Source organism: Aquarana catesbeiana, linkage group LG06 (assembly GCF_042186555.1).
Source record: "Aquarana catesbeiana isolate 2022-GZ linkage group LG06, ASM4218655v1, whole genome shotgun sequence".
Classification (NCBI taxonomy): Eukaryota; Metazoa; Chordata; class Amphibia; order Anura; family Ranidae; genus Aquarana; species Aquarana catesbeiana.
The window spans coordinates 80,344,860-80,362,491 of NC_133329.1; the positions used below are offsets into that span (position 1 = coordinate 80,344,860).

The window sequence follows — 17,632 nt, forward strand, 5'->3', positions numbered from 1 at the left end:
TAACAGTGCCCACAGTGCCACCTAACAGTGCCCACAGTGCCACCTAACAGTGCCCACAGTGCCACCTATCAATGCCAACAAGTGCCACCTATCAATGCTCACAAGTGCCACCTACCAATGCCCACCTGTAGTGCCAATCAGTGCCACCTGTCAGTGCTGCCCATCACTGCCACCCATCAGTGCCCATCACTGCCACCCATCAGTGCCCATCACTGCCACCTATCAGTGCCCATCACTGCCGCCTCATCAACGTACATCAATGAAGGAGAAAAATTACCCGTTAAAATTTTTTTATAACAAAATATAAAAAAAAAAAATTTTTTTTTTAAAAAAAATTCAGGTTTTTAAATTTTTTTAACAAAAAGTAAAAACCGCAGAGGTGATCAAATACCACTAAAAGAAAGCTCTATTTGTGGGAAAAAAATGATAAAAATTTCATTTGGGTACAGCGTTGTATGACCGCGCAATTGTCATTCAAAATGCGTTAGCGCTGAAAGCTAAAAATTGGTCTGGATAGGAGGGGGGTTTAAGTGCTCGGTAAGCAAGTGGTTAAGAGGACCTGCAGAAATATCCCTTTTGCTTTATGTCCTGTTAGATCTTTCATTCAGCTTGCCTGGTTGTTTAGCTGTGTGCAGCAAAGGGAGTGAGACTTCTCCTGCTGCCTTAGGAGGAATAATATGACTGTAGTGATCTTGGTTTTGTTGATCTCATATAAGACATAAGTGGGTGATTCATCCGCCCATAATAAGATCCACCCAGCCGTAATGAATGATATTAATCTAATGTGTAACTATGTACAGTTTGTAATTATAGATGAACTGTGGGTGGCCAGCTTTGCTTATTACTTAGTGTTACTAAACCCAGGACTCTGCATTCATTATATCTGGTCTCCCACAGTACACAAAACATGGAAATGCAATCGTTTTTAGTAACTATAAACTGCTAAATACCTTTTCTCATCAGCAGTATATAGCCGTCTTGTGACTTCTATCAGTGCCTGTTTAAAGCTTGTAGGAGGAGTTTTCATTCTCCCACGATTGTCCTATGAGAATGCAGGACCCCTGACCCTCTGCCTGGACAATGCTGATTGACCCTGTGCTGATCACATGCACCCTCAAAAAAAAAAAAAAAAAAACTCTCTAGCAATACACACCAAACTGAGCATGTGCAGAGTGACTCCAAGGCTCTGTTCTATCAGGAGATGGATTGGGGGACAGTGGAAGAAGGGGAGGATCAGAGAAGACAGGATCACACAGCCTGTTTACACAATGCAGAGGATTAACCCATTAGGTTTCACAGTGAGTATAATAAGCATGCTTTACTGCATATATAGACGGATTTAACTGTTGTGGGTTTAGTAACACTTTGAAGCTTGTGGGAGGAGGTTTTATTCTCCTCTGATTGTCCTATGAGGCTGCAGGGCCCCTGACCCTCTGTCTTGACAATGCTGGTTGGCCCTGTGCTGATCATATGCATCCTCCCAAGAAAGAAAACACTTTATAGCAATACGTACCAAACTGAGCATGTGCAGAGTGCCTCCAAGGCTCTGTTCTATCAGCAGCTGGATTGGGGACAGTGGAAGAAAGGTGTGTGTGGGGGGGGGGGGGGGGGGGGATCAGAGAAGACGGGATCCTTTTTTTTTTTTTTTTTTGTGCACAATGCAGAGAATTAACCCCTTGGGTTCCACAGTGAGTATAACAGGCATGCTTTACTGCATATACAGACTAATTTTACTGTTGTGGGTTTAGTAAAACTTTAAAGCTGAACTGCAGGCAAACAGCCAAATACACTGATGAAGGCATATGAGGCCTCATTCAGATGGGCGCTGCCACCCGTACTGAGGGCACAAGGTGTTTTTTGCGTCTTCATTCACCCCGAGCTTTGTGCATTGCAGCTGGAATGCAGGAGAGCGGATGTACGGCCCCCAAACCCAGACAGCGCCAAATTCTGACATGTGGTTGTGTCCATGCAGCCACCGCGCCTGTGTCCACCTCCATAGGCTGCCTGCCCACAGCTCGGGCAGATGGGAAAGCAAATGCATAATGCACACAGTATATGGGGACCAGCGCCTGTCAGTATAAGGCCTGAAGGTGTCTTATTTGTAATTTTGTCCATCCAGTTTTGAGATTTACACAGCCCTGTCTGGCAATGGATTCTTTTCTGCTGCAGTTACTAAACACACAACAGTAAAATCATTCTGTATGTGCAGTAAAGCATGCTTGTTATACTCACTGAGGAACCTAAGGGGTTAATTCTCTGCATTATGTAATTAAGCCGTTTGACCCTGTCTGCTCTGATCCTCTCCTTCTTCTGCTGTCCCCAGTCCATCTCCTGATAGAATAGAGACTTGGAGTCACTCTGCACATGCTCAGTTTGGTGTGTATTTGCTAGAGAGTTTTCATTTATTTTTTTTTTTTCTTGGGAGGGTGCATGTGATCAGCACAGGGCCCATCAGCACTGTCCAGACAGAGGGTCAGGGGTCCTGCAGCCTCATAGGACAATCAGGAGAGAAGGGAAACTCCTTCTACAAGCTTTAACCAGACACTGATAGAAGTGACAGGACTGCTACTGTATATACTGCTGATGAGAAAAGGTATTTAGCAGTTTATATTTACTAAAATGATTGCATTTCCATGTTCTGTGTACTGTGGGAGACCAGATATAGTGAATGCAGAGTCCTGGGTTTAGAAACAAGTTGCATTTACAGGTCTTGTTCCTCCTCCAGCCTGATATTCCACAGTAAAGGAGAAGCAGCAGCCTTATGAGCTCATCTCTCTGTCACTCTATTTCCTCCTACCAGCATGCCCCTTGCACTGCAGCCAATCAGATTAGCTCCTTGTGCTGCTTCTCCCTCCATTAGTCAGAGCTCTGTTGTACAGGGGCTGCATGAGGCCCTAGACAAAAAAAAATGCTATCAGCATATCAAATGTTCACACGTGAACACTGCAGCACAACTGATTGGTTCCCTGTGCTGCCTCTCCCTCTCCCAGCCTAAGCTCTGCTGTGCATGGACTGTTGGCATTTAAACAAATAATTGTATCCTTTTAATGACCACCCTGGTGTCGCTTTAAAAAGTTCTTAACCCCCCCCCCGAGGGGCAGGAAGGATTGGCGATCATGTGACTACTACGATTGGCTGGCAGAATGGTCACATGATGGGGAGCCGGTCCCGTCATCTACTAACATCAACGTTCTCCTTTCCCCGAGTCATCTCCTCTATTCCTGGGCATTGTGTACTCCTTATTTATCTTAAAGCAGAGTTCCAGGCTTTTTTTTCATTTATTAAAAGTCAGCAGCTCCAAAAAGTGTAGCTGGTGACTTTTAATAAACAGACACTCACCTGTTCCACGGTCCAGGAATGCGGGCGTACGGAGCCTCGCTCCTCTCCCCCTCCTCTCCGCGGCGCCTCCATTGAAACTGTGGGCACCCGGCCGTGACAGCTTGCAGCTTCACGGCTGGGCGCGCACTGCGCATGCGCGAGTCACGCTGCGCTCTCCCAGTGGACAGGCAATCTTCTGGGACCTGTCATGTGTCCCAGAAGATTGCAGAGAGGGAGGAGTCACCTAGGGGGAGAGGGAGGGGCCGCCTAGGGGGAGAGGGAGGAGTCGTCTAGCAGGAGAGGGAGGGGCCGGGGGAGAGGAGGAGTCTCCTAGGGGGAGAGGGAGGGGCCGCCTAGGGGGAGAGGAGGAGTCGTCTAGGGGGAGAGGGAGGGGCTGCCTAGGGGGAGAGGAGGAGTAGCTTAGGGGGAGAGGGAGGGGCCGCCTAGGAGGAGAGGAGGAGTCGTCTAGGGGGAGAGGGAGGGGCTGCCTAGGGGGAGAGGAGGAGTAGCTTAGGGGGAGAGGGAGGGGCCGCCTAGGGGGAGAGGAGGAGTCGTCTAGGGGGAGAGGGAGGGGCTGCCTAGGGGGAGAGGAGGAGTAGCTTAGGGGGAGAGGGAGGGGCCGCCTAGGAGGAGAGGAGGAGTCACCTAGGCGGCCCGTAGTCGGAAGGAGGAAGTGGGACAGGAAGTCCCACTCAAAACTAGTCACCCCCCCCTAAAAAAATGACATGCCGAATGTGACATGTAAGGGGACGAGGACTCTACTTTAAACTAGAGCTATATACTTCCCTTCAATGCATCATCCCAGAACTCGCACGGCCAACTCCCAGGTATCCATCGCCGGTCAGTTTTATTGGCCAGGCAGAAATGAAGCCATTGCTGCGCACATCATGCACTACTTCAGTGATCTTGGCATTACCGAATTTGTAGAATGAGCTGCATGTGTCCCACAAGGGTGGAAGGTCTCTGATGGAACTTGCTAGTTGCCCAGAACTGCGATTTAAATCTGATCTCCGGCCTTCCCTCCAGTCTTGCACAGTTGTACCGGCTCCTCTCCTGGACTGAAAAGGCTTATTCTGATTTCACCGCACACTGTGAGCTTCTCACAATGTGCATTAGAAGCTGCAGCAAGTCAGATAGAGCCCCGCCCCATTTCCAGGCTGAGGGACATCCAACCCTTTTCTCCCCAGACTGACTGACTGTCTCTGGCCCGCCCCTTTTCATTGATTGGTTTTCAGTTCTTTCAATCGCTAAGGCTCCGCAATCACATGTGGTTGTTACCTGAAGTGGTTTACTTGCAGAGGCAGCCTGCCAAGGAATGCCAACGCTGGCATCCACCTATCGAGGCATTTTGATATTTGCTGGTATCAGAGCTGAGGGCTCTAGAGAGGAGTACAGAGGCCGAGTGATGTGATGTATTCAGGAAGCTGCACTCACCGGCCACTTTATTAGGTACACCTTGCTAGTACCGGGTTGGACGCCCTTTTGCCTTCATTCTTCATGGCATAGATTCAATAAGGTGTTGGAAACATTCCTCAGAGATTTTGGTCCATAGTGACATGATAACATCACACAGTTGCTGCAGATTTTTTGGCTGCACATCCCTGATGTGAATCTCCTGTTCCACCGCATCCCAAAGGTGCTCTATTGGATGAGATCTGGTGACTGTGGAGGCCATTAGAGTACAGGGACCTCATTGTCCAGTGGTGAGATGATTGGAGCTTTGTGACATGGTGATTATCCTGCTGGAAGGATCCATCAGAAGATGGGTACACTGTAGTCATAAAGGGATGGACATGGTCAGCAACAATACTCAGGTAGGCCGTGGTGTTTAATCGATGCTCAGTTGGTACTAAGGGGCCCAAAGTGTGCCAAGAAAATATCCCCCCCACACCATTACATCATCACCAGCCTGAACCGGTGATACAAGGAGGAGAGATCCATGATTTCATGTTGTTTACACCAAATTCTGACCCGACCATCTGAATGTTGCAACTGAAATCGAGACTCATCAGACTAGGCAACGTCTTTCCAATCTTCTATTGTCCAATTTTGGTGATCCTGTGTGAATTGTAGCCTCAGTTTTCTGTTCTTAGCTGACAGGAGTGGCACCCGGTGTGGTCTTCTGCTGCTGTAGCCCATCTACTTCAAGGTTTGACGTATGATGCATTCAGAGATGGTATTCTGCATACCTTGTTTGTAATGAGTGGATATTTGACTTACTGTTGCCTTTCTATCATCTGGAACCAGTCTGCCCATTCTTCTCTGACATCAACAAGACATTTTCCTCCACACAACTGCCGCTCACTGGATAGTTTCTCTTTTTCGGAACATTCTCTATAAACCCGAGAGATGGTTGTGTGTGAAAATCCCAGTAGTTCAGCAGTTTTTTAAATCCTCAGACCAGCCCGTCTGGCACCAACAACCATGCCACTTTATTGGGTACACCTGTTTAATCGCTTGGCAACACAAATTGATAATCAGCCAATCACATGGAAGCAACACAATGCATTTAGGCATCTAGATGTGGTGAAGACGACTTGCTGAAGTTCAAAATCAAGCATCAGAATGGGGAAGAATGTAATGCGTTTTTGCAGCAATTTGTGTTTTTTAATCTGCCCAACAACAAATTGGCCAAATAAAAAATGCAAAAACACAAATCGCTGCAAAATCATGTGTGCAAAAATCAAAACACACAGCAAAAAGCACTGCAGAAACAGATCAAAAGGAGACTGCATAGGTGTGTACCGAGCCTTATGCTGGACACACCGATCAATTTTCAGATGAGAATATTCAGAAGAAAAATCTTTGTACATTCACTGAATGAAAGAACGTTTGAAATTTTCACTTGTTTTTATCATTCTGTTTTTAAAATGAATGTAATTTCTGACCGAAAACCTCATACACTGTCTGAAAATTCCTTTGACCAAGAAGAATTCTATTTCCAAATTTTCCCATCACTGTGGTTGAAAATGAACGTTGACTTGACCTCACTAATGATTAGAAAATCGAACGAACGTTCTTAAAATGACATTTTTTTAAAGGAAGACATTGTTTGTTGTTTAAATAAAAAAAAAAAAATGATCTCTGAGTCTGATGATACTTACCAGATTCACCCACTAATAGTATATACAGTATATCTCTCCTCTAATAGTATATACAGTATATCTCTCCTGTAATAGTATATACAGTATATCTCTCCTCTAATAGTATATACAGTATATCTCTCCTCCAATAGTATATACAGTATATCTCTCCTCTAATAGTATATACAGTATATCTCTCCTCTAATAGTATATACAGTATATCTCTCCTCTAATAGTATATACAGTATATCTCTCCTCTAATAGTATATACAGTATATCCTCTAATTATAATAGTATATACAATATATCCTCTTAGTATATACAGTATATCTCTCCTCTAATAGTATATACAGTATATCTCTCCTCTAATAGTATATACAGTATATCTCTCCTCTAATAATATATACAGTACTGTATATACTCGAGTATAAGTCGACCCGAATATAAGCCGAAGCACCTAATTTTACCACAAAAAACTGGGAAAACTTATTGACTCGAGTATAAGACGAGGGTGAGAAATGTGCAGCTACTGTAAGTGGAAAAGAGGGTCAACAATGCCCATTTGCAGCCTCACTGTGCCCATTTGCAGCAATAGGTCCCCTGAACTTCAAACTCGGTAGTTAAGGGTTCCTAGATGCCCCCTAGCTGCAGCCAAAATTTGGGGTCTCTGGACCCAAAGGGTCCCGAAATGACATTGCTGCAGATGGACACAGTTGACCGAATTTGGGGCCCCCGTATCTTGAGGCAACTTGGTGCTAGGAACCCCAGATTTGGTGTGCAAACCCAGTGGAACTAGCACTACAACATATTCATGGGGTTCCTAGCACCAAGTGGCCCCAAGATATGGGGCCCCAAATTTGGTTCAGAAAATGTCAAGCACTTCTGCAGCAGAGAATGACATTTTCCGAACCGACTTTGGGGCCCCATTTCTCGGGGCCAGGAGACGGGTGCTAGGAACCCCATCTTTGGATATGTTGTAGTGTTAGTTCCACTGGGTTTGCACACCAAATTTGGGGTTCCTAGCAACAAGCGACCCCAAGATACGGGGCCCCAAAGTCTGTTCAGAAAATGTCATTCTTTGCTGCAGAAAAGTGCTTGACTCGAGTATAAGTCGAGGGGGGCACTTTCAGCACAAAAAAAAAGTGCTGAAAAACTCGGCTTATACTCGAGTATATACGGTATGTATCCTCTAATAGTTTATACAGTATATCTCTTGTAATAGTATATACAGTATATCTCTTCTAATAGTATATACAGTATATCTCTTCTAATAGTATATACAGTATATCTCTTCTAATAGTATATACAGTATATCTCTTGTAATAGTATATACAGTATATCTCTTCTAATAGTATATACAGTATATCTCTTCTAATAGTATATACAGTATATCTCTTCTAATAGTATATACAGTATATCTCTTGTAATAGTATATACAGTATATCTCTTCTAATAGTATATACAGTATATCTCTTGTAATAGTATATACAGTATATCTCTTGTAATAGTATATACAGTATATCTCTTCTGTCTGTTATTCTCAGAGTGGATTAGATATTTTGCTCCCTAAACATATAGTTGGTTATTTATATTTACCACTGCATAGAGATATTTAAGAATAAATAGCATTTTTTTTAACCACTTCCCACCCGCCCTATAGCGGATTGACGTCCAGGAAGTGGTTCCGTTATCTTGACTGGGCGTCATATGACGTCCAGCAGGATAACATGCCGCCGCGGGCCCGCAGGGGCGCGCATCGCGTCGATCGGTGGATCGGTGTGTCAGTCTGACACACCGCTACACCGATCTTGGTAAAGAGCCTCCGGTGGAGACTCTTTACCACGTGATCAGCCGTGTCCAATCACGGCTGATCACGCTGTCAATAGGAAGAGCCGTTGTCGCTGTCAATAGGAAGAGCCGATCGGCGGCTCTCCTGGCAGGGGGGGTCTGCGCTGATTGTTCCGCAGATCACCACACTGGACCACCAGGGATCGCCACTAGGACCACCAGGGAAGGGGCAACATGTGGATGGCCAGGTATGTACCCCATGGCCATCCACATGTGCCCAGTGTACCCAATCTGTGCCAATCAGTGCCCACAAATGGGCACTGATTGGCACCATTATGTTGCAGTGATGCCCAGCAATGCCACCCTTAGGGGCATCACTGCAAACAACCAGTGTCATCAGTGCCACCCATCAGTGCCCATCTGTGCCCATCTGTGCCAACTCTCAGTGCCACCCATAAGTAACCATCAATGCCGCCTATGAGTGCCCATCAGTGCCGCCTATCAGTGCCCATCAGTGCCACCTATCAGTGCCCATCAATGCTGCCTATCAGTGCCCATCATCAGTGCCCATCAGTGCCACCTCATTGGTGCCACCTCATTAGTGCCCGTCAGTGCAGCCATATCAGTGCCCGTCAGTGCAGCCATATCAGTGCCCGTCAGTGCAGCCATATCAGTGCCCGTCATTGAAGAAGAAAACGTACTTATTTACAAAAAGTTTTAACAGAAACAAAGAAAAACTTGTTTTTTTTTCAAAATTTTCGGTCTTTTTTTATTTGTTGCGCAAAAAATAAAAACCGCAGAGGTGATCAAATACCACCAAAAGAAAGCTCTATTTGTGGGAACAAAATGATAAAAAATTTGTTTGGGTACAGTGTAGCATGACCGCGCAATTGTCATTCAAATTGCGACAGTGCCGAAAGCTGAAAATTGGCCTGGGCGGGAAGGTGTCTAAGTGCCCTGTATTGAAGTGGTTAAACTTTACATATTAACTAAATTTTACACCACACTTTTTTTTTTTTTTTTTTTAAGGTTATTAATCGAAAAAATAATCGGCCAACTAATCGATTATGAAAATAATCATTAGTTGCAGCTCTAATTTAATGGAGATTAATGTCCTAATTTAAAGCTTTAAAACAAGGTCTGCAAAGTTCATGTCTTGTGTTGGTGTAAAGGTCAGAGGACGGCGGGTAAAGCCAAAATCCCCAGTGCTGTGGCCTTCAAATGATCTCTGGCTTGTGTGGGCACAGTGCGAGCGTTCATTCATGGCGCCAGTCAGGTGGGCGGGCTGGTGTATGGACTACGATTACCCTCTAGTAGTCAGCTAAGAGATTTATATTGTAGATTGAATGCTGGAGGACTTTTCTTTGGAAAAAAAAACCATGGTCAACACCTTATTAGATTTCTTGTGTGTGGATGGTGTAGGGCAGACTTTCCCGACTCTCACCCTGGAGAAACCCTTGACATATAGGACTTTAGGGAACCCCTGCTGATAACGATTGTATCTGAAGGTCAAGGCACGTTAGTGTGGTCAGTAAGCTGCAGCAAGATTGAAAGAAAATCAAGAGTATGGCATACGTAGAGTACAGTGCCTTGAAAAAGTATTCATACCCCTTGACATTTTCTTGTCATGTTACAACCAAAAACATAAATGGATTTTATTGGGATTTTATGAGATGGCCCAACACAAAGTGGCACATAATTGTGAAGTGGAAGGAAAATGATAAATGGTTTTCATAATTATTTACAAATATGTGAAAAGTGAATTTGTATTCAGCCCCCCTTTATTCTGATACCCCTAACTAAAATCTAGTGGAACCAATTGCCTTCAGAAGTCACCTAATAAGTAAATAGAGTCTACCTGTGTGTAATTTAATCTCAGTATAAATACAGCTGTTCTGTGAAGCCCTCAGGGGTTTGTTAGAGAACTTTAGTGAACAAACAGCATCATGAAGGCCAAGGAACACACCAGACAGGTCAGGGATAACGTTGTGGAGAAGTTTAAAGCAGGGTTAGGTTATAAAAAAAAAAAAATGTCCCAAGCTTTGAACATCTCACAGAGCACTGTTCAATCCATCATCTGAAAATGGAAATAGTATGGCACAACTGCAAACCTACCAAGACATGGCCGTCCACCTAAACTGACAGGCCGGGCAAGGAGAGCATTCATCAGAGAAGCAGCCAAGAGGCCCATGGTAATTCTGGAGGAGCTGCAGAGATCCACAGCTCAGGTGGGAGAATCTGTCCACAGGACAACTATTAGTCGTGCACTCCACAAATCTGACCTTTATGGAAGAGTGGCAAGAAAAAGACATTGTTGCAAGAAAGTCATAAGAAGTCCCGTTTGCAGTTTGTGAGAAGTCATGTGGGGGACACAGCAAACCTGTGGAAGAAGGTGCTCTGGTCACGAGACCAAAATTGACCTTTTTGACCTAAAAACAAAATGCTATGTGTGGCGGAAAACTAACACTGCACATCACCCTGAACACACCATCCCCACTGTGAAACATGGTGGTGGCAGCATCATGTTGTGGGGATGCTTTTCTTCAGCAGGGACAGGGGAGCTGGTCAGAGTTGATGGGAAGATGGATGGAGCCAAATACAGGGCAATCTTAGGCTCCATGCACACTGAAGCTCAAAAACGGAAGTTTTTTGGAGTTTGGGCGTTTTTTTTTTTTTTACCAGCCCATAAACTCCACTCTGTTATCCTACGTGTCCATGCACACATGGACGTTTTTTAGCTTTTATCAGCAGTGGAGTTTATGGGCTGTTCTCTAAACGCCATAAAATCACGTTCAAAATGACGTTTTTCTTACCACAAAAGAGCTAAAAAAATTCTTAACGTGCATAAACGCGCGTTAAAGTGGAGTTCCACCCACTTTTACAACTCTTCAGCATTCCTCACTAAACTGTGCACTGTAAACGAATTGGATATTTTTAAAAAAAATTTTTCTCAGCACTTACTGTATATCTGCTGTATTCATTTTTCACTTCCTCCTCCCTGGCCGCGGCCCATCGCATCATTTCCTGTTTGCAATGCCTTCTGGGAAGGGGCGGCAACTTCCTCTGACACTGCCGTTGCTATGGAAACCTGACACCTATTACACTGCTTGTGCTGCACTGAGCATGTGCGAGATCTGCAAGGATGAGATCCAGGAAGAAATACAGTCTGGCTTCAGATGCCCACACTTAAGATGGCCACGGCCTGCTGTAAGTTTATAAAATAACAAACTACTGCTAAAAACTAACAAAACAGACCTTGGTTTACAGACTAACTTTACTAGAATACATTAAGCTTGTGTATTATAGGGGTATTTTTATTTAAAAAGTATAATTTCATCCGGAACACCACTTTAATTAGCATTCGGCGCTCTATTTTTTCAATGCATTGTGGGAGATTGGGAATACATTGTGGGATTTTTGGAGTGTCCTCTGTGTGTTTTTTTTTTTTTTTTTTTTTATTAAAATGCCCATAAACGCTAATGCTAAAAAACGCTCATAAATGCTAGTACAAAACGCTGTTAAAAGCTTTTTTCAACCAGCGTTTTCTGCCAGCAATCTGGCATCTAGAAAAAGCTTTTTTGAGCTCCAGTGTGCATGGAGCCTTAGAAGAAAACCAGTTAGTCTGCAAAAGACTTGGAACTGGAGCTGAGGTTCACCTTCTAGCAGGACAATGGCCCTAAACATACAGCCAGAGCTACAATGGAATGGTTTAGATCAAAGCATATTCATGTGTTAGAATGGCTCAAATCCAATTGAGAATCTGCGGCAAGACTTGAAAATTGCTGTTCAGACGCTCTCCATCCAATCTGACAGAGCTTGAGCTATTTTGCAAATAAGAATGGGGAAAAAATGTCACTCTCTAGATGTGCAAAACTGGTAGAGACATCCCCAAATGACTTGTAGCTGTAGGTCATCAGTGACCTTCAGTGCCTCCTCATCAGTGACCTTCAATGCCGCCTCACCAGTGACCTACAGTGCCTCCTCACCAGTGACCTACAGTGCCTCCTCACCAGTGACGTACAGTGCTGCCTCACCAGTGACCTTCAGTGCCTCCTCACCAGTGACCTACAGTGCCGCCTCACCAGTGACCTACAGTGCCTCCTCACCAGTGACCTACAGTGCCTCCTCACCAGTGACCTACAGTGCCTCCTCACCAGTGACGTACAGTGCTGCCTCACCAGTGACCTTCAGTGCCTCCTCACCAGTGACCTACAGTGCCGCCTCACCAGTGACCTACAGTGCCGCCTCACCAGTGACCTACAGTGCCGCCTCACCAGTGACCTACAGTGCCGCCTCACCAGTGACCTACAGTGCCTCCTCACCAGTGACCTACAGTGCCTCCTCACCAGTGACCTACAGTGCCTCCTCACCAGTGACCTTCAGTGCCTCCTCACCAGTGACCTACAGTGCCGCCTCACCAGTGACCTACAGTGCCTCCTCACCAGTGACGTACAGTGCCTCCTCACCAGTGACCTTCAGTGCCTCCTCACCAGTGACCTTCAGTGCCTCCTCACCAGTGACCTTCAGTGCCTCCTCACCAGTGACCTTCAGTGCCTCCTCACCAGTGACCTTCAGTGCCGCCTCACCAGTGACCTTCAGTGCCTCCTCACCAGTGACCTACAGTGCCTCCTCACCAGTGACCTACAGTGCCTCCTCACCAGTGACCTACAGTGCCTCCTCACCAGTGACCTTCAGTGCCTCCTCACCAGTGACCTTCAGTGCCTCCTCACCAGTGACCTTCAGTGCCTCCTCACCAGTGACCTTCAGTGCCTCCTCACCAGTGACCTTCAGTGCCTCCTCACCAGTGACCTACAGTGCCGCCACATCGGTGAAGAAGAAAATTTACTTATTTGCAAAATTTCATAACAGAAACGAAGAAAAATGTTTGTTTTTTCAACATTTGCAGTCTATTTGAATTTATTTAACAAAAACTAAAAACCCCAGAGGTGAATCAATACCGCCAAAAGAAAGCTCTATCTGGCTCAAAAAATGACAATTGCGCGGTCATACAACACTGTACCCAAACAACATTTTTTGTCATTTAAAGTGCGACAGCGCTGAAAGCTGAAAATTGGCCTGCGCAGGAAGGGGGTAAAAGTGCCCGGTATTGAAGTGGTTAAATTAGATAAAAACAATTCTTTCACGGTGAACATTGAGGATACAGAGAAAGAGAGACCAGCAGCTCTCCCTGACAAATGTTCCCAAACAAAGCCATGTGATCACTATTATAGCTAACAAGATAATCGCATGATCGGTCATCATACTGATTGGTAATGGCAGGTCTGACGGGCACACACAGCACCGAGTACTTCTGTGAAATGTAGCCTGGGTTAAAGCTGAACTAAGGGTAACGGGAAAAAAGAAACTACCGTTGCATTGGCACTGCAAGAGTTAAAGTGGTTGTAAACCCTTCCACAAACCCAGTGAAGTGATTGGCCTCAGGTAATACACAGAGATGAAGCAACTCCTCCCACATAAGTTGTATCTGTTTATCTGCAGCAATTTCTTCTCTACATCCATTCAAAATGCTGAATTTTAAAGCTTGTGTGAGAGTTCAGAAAAAAGGGGGCAGAGAGCTGAAGTTACTCTGCAGAGCTGAGTGAGGAGAGCTCTGAGAGCTGATTGGAGGGAAGGAACACACCTCCTTCACACAACACACAGTGACAGCCTCAGTTCTGTTAATCAGCTGGGGGGCCCTCCCCTGTCACCATGTTTCTCTTGGTGTCAGGAACACTTGTCAGAAGTGATTCATGCTGATAGCAGAAGAACGAAGCAGCAGAGAGAAATGACACTTAGTGCTCTTAATTGAGACAAGTACACATTATAGAGGGATATGCTTTGTTCATATTTCCTGTCTGAGGTTTGCAACTACTTTAAATGCTAATTTTTGGCTAGTGTAGCAGAAGAAAGGACTTTTACTTATTCTACCCTTCGCTTCCCTGGCAGGTGGCACTCCAGGTTGTATTCAAGCCCTTTGCATCCTCACTTTCAATGCAGAGCTACTGTTCCTGCATTGTACTTATTGAAGGCACAGCCAGTGGTGTATTTTGGTTTTGTGCTGCCCTATGCAAGACTAAAATTGCCCCCCCCCCCCATCTAAGTTTGTCCCACCCCTTCTTGTTTAAGATCCACCCCATCATCTCTATACTTCACCCCTTCATCTGTATACTCCACCCCTTCCTCTATAGCAGGGGTAGGCAGCCTCGATCCTCCAGCTGTGGTGAAACTACAAATCCCATCATGCCTCTGCCGCTAAGAGTCATGCCTCTGATTGTCAGGGGCTTGCAGTGTCTTATGGGACTTGTAGTTTTGCCACAGCTGGAGGGCCGAGGGTGCCTACCCCTGCTCTCTAGGCTGCTCCTCTTCCTATTAGAGATTCACTTCTTCAGAGGTGGGGGGGGGGAGGGGTGAGAGAGAGGGGGGTGAGAGGGAGAGAGAAGGAGGGGGGGATGAGAGAGGGGAGGGTGAGAGGGAGGGGGGATGAGAGAGGGGAGGGTGAGAGGGAGGGGGGGTGAGAGAGGGGAGGGTGAGAGGGAGGGGGGGTGAGAGAGGGGAGGGTGAGAGGGAGGGGAGGGTGAGAGGGAGGGGAGGGTGAGAGGGAGGGGGGATGAGAGAGGGGGGTGATGGGGGGGGGAGAGAGAGAGGGGGGGTGAGAGAGAAAGGGGAAGGGTGAGAGAGGGGGTGAGAAAGAGGGAGGGGGGTGAGAGAGGGAGAGGGGAAGAGAGAGGGGGTGAGAGAGAGGGGGGGTGAGAGAGGGAGAGGGGAACAGAGAGGGGGTGAGAGAGAGAGGGGGGTGAGAGAGAGAGGAGGGGGGGATGAGAGAGGGGAGGGTGGGAGGGGGGGTGAGGGGAAGAGAGAGGGGGTGAGAGAGAGAGAGGGGAGGGTGAGAGAGGGGAGGGTGAGAGGGAGGGGGGGTGAGGGGAAGAGAGAGGCGGGAGAGAGAGGGGGTGAGAGAGAGAGAGGGGAGGGTGAGAGGGAGGGGGGATGAGAGAGGGGGGATTGGGGGGGTGAGAGAGGGAGAGAGGGGGGGTGAGGGAGAGAGAGGCGGGAGAGAGAGAGGGGGTGAGAGAGAGAGAAAGGGGAAGGGTGAGAGAGAGGGGGATGACAGAGGTGAGAGAGTGGAGGGGGGAGAGAGGGGGTGAGAGAGAGACGAAGGGGGGTGAGAGAGAAAGGGGGAGGGGGAGAGAGAGAGGGGGATGAGAGAGGGGGTGAGAGAAGGGGTGAGGGAGGTGTGAGAGAGAGGAGGGGGGTGAGAGGTGGGTGAAAGAGGGGGTGCTGCCCATAGCAAACGCCTTGTTTGCCTCACAGTTGATTGGCACTCCAGCCTGTGCCCAGGGGCCTAAGAGAAGAGGCTTCAGGAGATCCGTTGAATGGAAGGAGGAGTCTATGGGAGTGAGGAAATAGGTACGAAATGTTTCTGTTACCCTAGGCAAAGATGAGCATTTAAAGCTAAAGTTTAGGTATGATCCTTATAGCATAGTTACATTGGTTAAGCTTGGACCAATGTTAATATGCTTAACTCACACCTGGCCAGTCCCTGGAAAAGCTGCATTACTGTAGTAGTCATCACTACTACAGTGATCACCATGGTCTTTCGGCTGCCTTGCCCAAGGGCTGCCCATCTGCATAATAACCACAGGGGGTCGTATGCTCAGCACAGCCGTCATTCAGAGAAAGCCTTGTATTTTTTTTCAATGAATAGAAGGCATTCTCTGATTGTGACGTCACCACCCTGCTTCTCCACCTTGTCCAATCTCAACCCCTCCAATCAGAGAGTACCTTTTATTCACTGAAACAATACAAGGCTTTCAATGAATGACTTGTAATAAATGATGTCCCACGTCAATACAGGCTGTTGGATTCTGTAGAAATCTTCACTGCAGGGATGTCCTGTCCTCTTCTGTCCTCTGAACTTCTGGTCTCTGGGGTCTGAGGTGCATCTGACGGGGTCCCATTAACTTCTTAATTGAGAAATTGTCCCCATTGAGAAACATTCTTTCATTTATTACACTAATCTGTGAATGGTGGAGAGAATCCTGTGACTGATCAGACTCATTCACAGATCTTGTGTTCAATGAAAGAACCTCCTTCCATGGATGAGAGGGGATGGGTCCTCATCAGATCATCTTTACTGCAGCTCAGCCCAAATGCTGGTAACCCCCCCCCCCACCCCCCCACCCCAGCCCTGGAAGATCAAAGGCAGGAAGAGGACGGGGCATCCCCGCAGACAAGATTTCTACAGAATCCAGCAACCCAACACGGGGCATCCTTCATTATAGGTAATATGACCAAAGTTATAAAAGGGCAGAGGGATGACCTCAGTCAGCAGGCTTGGGTCAGCCCTTGATCAGTTTGTGCTGCTTTGTTACAGTGAAAGTCTAGGACATGGCTATGCTGCCTGGCAGAGGTACCTGGATCATAAGACTGGTTGAACAGCATTGAAATTCTGTTGGCAGACAAGATGGTCCATATACTGTACATGTACCTGAACTTTGCAGTTTGCCTGTAGTTCAGCTTTAAATATGTCTGTTCATGACTTGGTGTATTTGGTTAGCGAGACTTATTATGGGATGGCTGGTGGCCCCCTGCACAGCGGAGTTTTGTATCGGCCTACTAGGAGTCAGGGATAAGCAGAACAGCTCCTTTTTGCCGCTCTGATCCTGTTGGATTATATGCAGTTTAAAGAGTTGTAGAGAATCCTATTATCAGTAACCGGATTACTGTATATCACTCTCAGAGACCGGCTCAGGAAATGAGATTGGGGAAGGCAGACGAAGCCTTGCTGGAAAAGCACCACCATGTCGATCCTCATTCCTGCTTCCCTCGCAGAGGATCGCAGCTGCCGCTGGAGCCGACACCGGATTGCTACTCTCTAACTAAATCCTATTTGCGGATTTCCAGAAGCACAAGCACAGTGTGACCGAACAAAGTGTTTTCTACAAACTATTTACAGCAGAATTCTAGCATGCATAGTTCCCTACTGTCCATCATTTGGAACCAAATCCCTCTCACCTCCTTTGCTTCTTATTTGTCCCCTTTTTTGGTCCTAGGGCTGCTCTATACAACACTTTTTTCCCCAATAATAATAATGATATAAAACAAAGTAAAATAATGGTCAGAAAGAAAATCTACAAAAAATTGTAGTGCTTCCTCAGATTAGTGATTAGTGGATAAATGCCCCCTTACATTGGTGGTCTGTGTAGCGACCTGTAAATTGGTGGTGAGTGATGTGTCCATTGGTGGTCAGGTGAGAGGGGCCCCCCTTAGGTCAGTGAGAAGAATGTTCCTTACATTGGTGATCAGTGGGAAGAATGTTCCTTACATTGATGGTCAGTGAGAAGAATGCTCCTTACATTGGTGATCAGTGGGAAGAATGCCCCTTACATTGGTGTTCAGTGAGAAGAATGTTCCTTACATTGATGGTCAGTGAGAAGAATGTTCCT

At 46.4% G+C, this 17,632-nt stretch overlaps 1 protein-coding gene across 2 annotated transcripts in view; it reads left to right on the plus strand.

The window, feature by feature from the left end:
• TOM1L2 (target of myb1 like 2 membrane trafficking protein) overlaps positions 1-17,632 on the plus strand; it is a gene marked incomplete at its 3' end in the record, with an annotated part of 75,091 nt that overhangs the window by 4,175 nt on the left and 53,284 nt on the right.